Source organism: Sander lucioperca, chromosome 4 (genome assembly GCF_008315115.2).
Source record: "Sander lucioperca isolate FBNREF2018 chromosome 4, SLUC_FBN_1.2, whole genome shotgun sequence".
In the NCBI taxonomy this organism is placed as follows: domain Eukaryota; kingdom Metazoa; phylum Chordata; class Actinopteri; order Perciformes; family Percidae; genus Sander; species Sander lucioperca.
The window spans coordinates 13247924-13254884 of record NC_050176.1 but is presented as its reverse complement, the minus strand read 5'-3'; positions in this window follow the sequence as shown (position 1 = coordinate 13254884).

The following is a 6961-nucleotide window of genomic DNA, read 5'->3' as shown; positions in this document are numbered from 1 at the left end:
GAACTTGGTTTTCTATAAGCAGAAATGTCCACACAGAAAATTCTCTGGCATATACTTAAGAAAATCTACAGTTACATTAACTTATTCCCTGACGGCAGGTTAGAGGTTGTTTGGTGGTCCCTCAGGGCACACCTTGATGTACTTTTTCATCCTACATATGTAAGTAATATGTATTCCATGTGAACACATGACACAGAATGGTTTTCACATAACATCTGATGCTTTTGCCTTGGATACAAATGCTCTCTCGCTCACAGTCATTCTTCCATAACTTTTCAAAAACCTGGTTTGATTTCCAAAAGTGTGTCCCGGGCCTGGTCTGCTACTTTCACAGCATGGCTTCATGTCCATGCACTACATCATGCAATTATATTGTAATTATTCTTTGTGACAACAAAGCGGAAGGGTTTCCTTCCAGGGAACATGACTGTCTGTTACACACTTTTCTGATTAAAAGGGAGATAGAAAGTGGGCGGTTGTAACGTGGGATACTTTGAACTGAACTGTCAGGAACAAACTTTAAACTTGATCAATTGTGTAGACTCTTTTTTTTTTTTTTTTATATCAGACACAAGATAAGAATGGCTGTGAATAAAGATTTTGAAGTAGTTTTTTTCTCTCGAAATTAAGTTAAAAAAAACGGCCAGACACTTTGAAATACAGGTAGTATAACTTTAATCCAGATTATGCTTAACCCAAAGATGTAACATGCTACTCCACCTGTGTTCAAGTGTTACATTTCTTTCCTGACCTTGAGATAAAATAACTATATGATATTTGCACCAAATTTTAAAAGTTAATTTACCTTGTGAGGAGATATGGATGGAAATGTTAAATAAATGTTACATTGAACCCCACTCCCCCCTGTCTACTTATGAAATAAACATTTAGCATGTCAATCACAAATTGTGAAAAACTGTGACTGTATAAGCCAAAGATGAACTTTAGGTGACATCAGCATCTATACTGTCTGCACGCTTTAAATCCAAATAGAAGTGCTAATCTTCAAGCCTCAAAGCTATTACTGTCCGAATGAGCCAAAGACAAATTTTGGACATCGACTCTTACCTGTGATTGTTCACAAAAGCAGGCCCATTTTCTTTGTATGAACAGTATGGGAAACTTTTCACACAGCGCAGCTGTACAAGAGTAAAGTAAAGTATAACACATATTATATATATATATATATATATATATAATTGTGTGAGTTTGGTCAATGTCTTAGCTGTAAATCAGTCATTTCAGCCAATGCAGGGGATTTAGAGGGTGAAAATGGACCTGCCTTATTAGTTCCAGCGGGACACTGTAACAAGTGATTTTGCCACCTGGAACAATTCAGCTCTTTGTTCTTCCATATTTTGACCCCTATGAAGCAATGATCGCACATCCTAAATCTGAAATCCACATGCTTGATAATTAAAGAGATTGAGTTTTATGAAGACCACACAATGGCTCATCAAAAGTGCATGTTTGACTGTCTGAACCCACAGATTAGCTCTGTTACGAGTCATTTAAAGGAAATTTGATTAGGAAGAGGAATCCTGAGGAGATGGTGGGACTCTGTATAAGTAAAACCCACTGTAACAGTCTACTGTACATAACTCAAACTTAACTTTATTATTTAAGGGGAAAGTCAAACACTTTATTATAAAGCAGAACCCTTTCTTTTTTTTCTCTGAAGCAAATTCGAGCGACTGGTTTCAATCAAAATATGCAGATATTCATATCTGTCGACATTCCCTCTTCCAACAGGCAGCTGAGCCTCATATGCCGGAAAGCATGACACTATTTCATTGCAAAACAGCGTTTACTCTCTCCAAGATACTTGCCAGCTTGCTTCCTTGTCTACTCTCGCGTTGGCCTTGGTTCAGCCAAGACCAGACAATGACAGTCCTTTGTTCTGATCGCTAGGAAAGCTGTCTATTGTCTGTCACCTGTACTGCAACAGAAAATCCACATTGGTACCTTTACTGATTCTTACCTGACCCATTTTTCGATATTTAGGCCAAACACTTATTTGCTTTCTTGCTGAGAGTTACTGTAGTTGAGAAGATTGATCCCAATATCTCTACACTCAACATAAGTCTACACTAGTTGCAATGCCAATTATAAAGGCCAATAATAGGCCTACCTTCGGACAGAGCCAGGCTAGCTGTTTCCAGTCTTTATGCTAAGCTAAGCAAACCGACTGCTGGCATGTAGCTTCGTGTTTAGTGTTCAGTAACAAGAGTGTAGCAATCTTCTCGTCTAATTCTCGGCAAGAAAGCAAACAAGTGTATTTCCCCAAACTGTTTCTTTTAATTACACACAACATCTTTAGTTATTCTTACATGCAGTATCTTCCCCACAGTCTATTGCTTTTAAGAAAAACTTGAGTGAGAACATTTGGTTCAGTACTGTGCAGTCGATTCGCCGCTTTGACTTCACTACAGTCTACAACAGCCACTTACAATTTAGAAACAATTCCGTCTCTGCAAACGTAAATGGCATTTGGTTAAGGTGACCTGTCAGACAGGTTTGGCTAAAATTATCCAGACTGCACATGAAAAGTTTCTCTGAAACATGATCTAAAGCTATCATTTTTTATTCTAGTTTTTTTTACATACCTAACTGGCTGCTGCCTCACTCCTGAGATTCTCTAGTGACCAGCTTTTCTGGCCTCTTAATGAGATTGAGAAGAGTTGACGCAGGTCCAAGTTTTGCCCCAGATCCCGACTCCTTTTGCCTTTTCTCTCCCTAGTCTCCCAATGCTGCTTTTCTCATTTGGATCACAGTTTGCTAACTAGTACAAAGCCCTGGTATCAGCGAATGAGGCACAAAAACAGCAATCACAGAACGCTGTGAAAAAAAGAGGAACATTTTGGCAAAGATGCACATTGGTTATTCTTAGAAGAAGAGTGACTGAATGTCTGAAAAGGCCCAAGAGCAGACTACCATTCACTGAGAGGTATTATTCCCCCTAGCTAATGTGAGACATAAAAATACACACTCTTGCATAAGGCAGAGCCAGTGGAAAGGTAGACACCATAGAGGAAGAGAAAAAAACAGAGCCAGAGAGGAAGACGGACAGAATATGAGAGAGAGTGTGTACGAGTGTGGAAAGAAAATGTGGGATGTTGTGATTCCCAGTGTCATCTGGTAGCAGTGTCTCTCACCGCCTAAACCTCAGCGGCTTTTTAGAAGAAAAAAAACTCTTCAAACACCTGTTGTAATTATGCACTGCTGCTTTGTTGCAACAACGTGAACCGCATAATGTGGCGGTAACCACTTCCCCACACTTACCTTGAACTGACTTTGAGAGTGTGCTGACAGTTTGTTCCTGGTACGGCTGCAGGATGACATGGAGGATTAACGGCATACGTTGTGCTAATGGATTCAAAACACTTAAATTCTTTGATGACATTTTGAAAATGTTACTGACAATGACAGTTGATAGGAAAATGGACCACCCCTTAATAAGCCTTATAAGTGATAACTAGTGCCGTCAGTTAAACGCGTTATTAATGGCGTTAACGCAAACCCATTTTAACGGAGTCATTTTTTTTATCGTGAGATTAACGTTCTTTTTGGCATAGCAAACTTTGTAGTTTTTTTCACATGCTGTTGCAACAACTAGTAACGTTAGAAAAACTACAACACCACACCGGATCTAGCTAGACCGGAAACAAAACAACAGGCACGAGCCTGTTTGGGCTTACGAGCCGGCCAAAGAGTAGTAGGCTAACGTTACGTTTTGAGTGGATGGCGAGCGTGAGACGCCAAAATGGATGCCAATAAGATTCTGAATGGAAAGTTTACTTTTAAAAAGTTGCCAAATGGTTCCATTGACAAGACCACAGTGATCTGTGTGTTTTGTCGTTATGAACTGAGCTATCATCGCAGCATGTCCAGTCTGAAATACCACTTGATGGCCAAGCACACAGCTGATGGCCAAGCACACAGCTGATGCGAATTCTCCGCCCCCTCGTCAAAGCCAGGCAACAAAAGCACAAAGCAAGCCGATCCACTTTTCCATGTTGATAAGAGCATTAAAATAAGAAAAAAAGAATTGGACAAAAAGAAATCTAGGGACATTTAGAATAGATAAAAATGTGTGATTAATTGCGATTAATTGCGAGTTAACTAAGACATTAATGTGATTAATCGCGATTAAATATTTTAATCGTTTGACAGCACTAATGGATTTATTAATGATAATCAAGGATTAACTAACGCTGTATAATAAGAACAACTTTTGGGTTGGCAGGGGATTGTCCTGCTCCATTACTTGCATTGTCTTCTTTGCATGGGATCTTATCATAAACAATCTTCCAACTGACCATTTGACCTCTGACCTTCTGGAAAATAGTGCTGCACCTGGACCAACATTTACTTATTAACAACTTATTAGAATTTACAACTGCTGACTTGGTTTATTGCAGAAACCCCTTTGTTAAAGATGTATTACCATTTCAACTTATAGATGACCTATTCACTTTGGCTGTAGGCTTTTTACAAAATGTACCTGTTATTAATGGCTTATTAACCCTACATACTACATATTAACCCTACATACTGACTGACATACTAACATTTATAACAGCAGACATGATGGTTTATTAAAAAGTAAGAAACTCTTGACCCTTTATTAACGACTTTATTAATCACTTGACTATATTAATGATTCAGTAGCCAGAGACATTTCTTACTATCTGGCAACCCAAAAGTTAATGTCATTAATGTGTTATAATTCTGTAAAGTATAAATAAATGATTAAATAGCATTATTTAAAACATATAAACCCCTTATAAAGGGTGACTTATTAGAATGTGGTGACGATAAAGTTTCTTTCTGAAGTAACAAGTTATGTAGACATGTTCTTGACTCAGCGAATTAGAACTTGCATATGAGGCAACATATTTCTAGGATGCCCATAAGTACCCATTTTGTTTTCATTCAAATGAAGGTAGACAAGAAGACGTTGCCCATCCTATACCTTCTAGGTTCTTATTTTTTGTTGTCATCTATGAAATGAATTTGGAGTGATGGAAAACCAGCATGAGATGGACACTAAAATGAGGTAAGCAGGGTGGGGTGGGAGGGCTGTCTACCTTTTAGTCACTCAGTCACACAGTGATGATGATTTGGTGAGTGTGCCGTGTGTCTAAGTGAGTGTGTATGTGGTGGTATCACAGTGCCAGCGCCTGAGAAAATTGTTACGGTGAGAAAATTTGGAAAATCAAGTCAAAGTTCTCGCCACCGAATGACGTCTGAAGTACTTACATGGGTTTGAGCGGAGCAGAGAGCTTGAATTGCTTTTTAACTGGATGAAACGTCTGTCTGGGAATGACCCCGGTGTGTAGAAGTGATTAAGGGGACCCAATTTTGCCATAACCTAAATGTGTTTGCGTAACGACTTTGAGCGGTGTTCCTGGTGGTATTAAAAAAAGCTCTCTGTTGAAGCTTTTAACAACTGTGTAGCAGTTCTATGTTGCTATTTCTCTTGGTAGGCTTGTTTTTAATTATCTCAACAACAATTGTATCATTCAGTAAGTCTTGAAATGACTCATTTGCTCTTGTCACAACAGATGAAACTGAAAGTGATGAAGACAAAGGGGCCCACATCGGGCATCCCTTCAATTCCCTGTGAGGAAAGGTGTGTGTGTGTGTGGCGTGAAGGGCTGGCAGTGAGGTAGAAAGCTGCAAAGTTGTCGTTGGCCCCTTCAAAGTGGTCTTCCTTCCCAGCGACTTGGATGTTTCCCCCGTATTTCACCCCATAACCCCCCCCCCACACACACACACCCTGAATGGAGCGTGATTTACTGTCTTGTAAACACATAGGAAGTAGCATTGAAAATGGTTTAACAAAGTCAATAAAAGCAGACATCATTCCTGGTATCAGGGGGTGGTGAGGGGGAGGAAGAGGAGGAGGTCTGTGGCAGGTATCCTCCCCTCCCTCCCCCCTCACTCCTCCATCTCTCCATCTCCGTCTTTTCTCCTTGTCTGTCATCTGTCCTCTGTTCCTTCTCTCCCTCTTCTTTGAGTTTCTCTTTACCCATGTTTTCATATCATCCTCTTTTCCCCTCTTACCCTCTTCTACACTGCTCCCTCCCCTCTTTCTCTTTCTCGTTCTGTCTTTTTTTATTTATTTCATGCGTTGGGCAGTGGACAGCCAGAGCAATAGCTTTACCAGACCTACCTGCAGGGCTGCTTAGGGCGGCTCTTTCATCTGGGCTCTGGAGAAAGAAGCCCCCGGCCCTGAAACAGCTGTGTAGACCTGGAAAACGCAGGGAAGAAAGAAAGGAAATTCAATGGTCCTCTGGGAATCATACCTCCTCATGCCTCTCTCTTGCTCTTTTTCTCCTTCCCTCTTTCTCTCTACTTTTATCCTCCTCTCTTTTTCTTTATCTCTCTGTTGCTTGCTCATTATCCCACAACATTTTCTCAGTCTGTACTTCTGTTTTCTTGCAGTTACAACTTGTCTCCTTCAAAGCTGAAACAACTCCGCTTTAGATTGGCATCTCTGTTACACATCTCCTGCAACAGATTTCCCATGCTCCCTTTCACCACTGAAGCGCCAAATTGCCTGAAAACAAATTGAGATGCAGGAAGAAATCTTGGGCGTCAGGTCAACCCTGGACTGAAAAAAGGCCAGGAGCAACTCAACTCAACTGTGAGAGATTGAATTCATGAAATCAAACGTTTACAGTTTCATAATAACATGACAAACATGAAGAAAAAAAAGTGTAGGCCTTTTGCCTTTCTATTTACTTATTTCATGATTAATTATTTTCTATTTTATGTCATCCTAATATGTTTGGATTGACTGTGGCTCTGCAAGATTTCCATCTACAAATTGAACACTTCACAGATTTATTAGTAAAATTTCAAAGAGTTTGAGATATTAATCAGCATCATACTCCATCAGTGCAGCATATTATACAACATACATCTGTACAGCTTTAACTCAGAAGACATACAA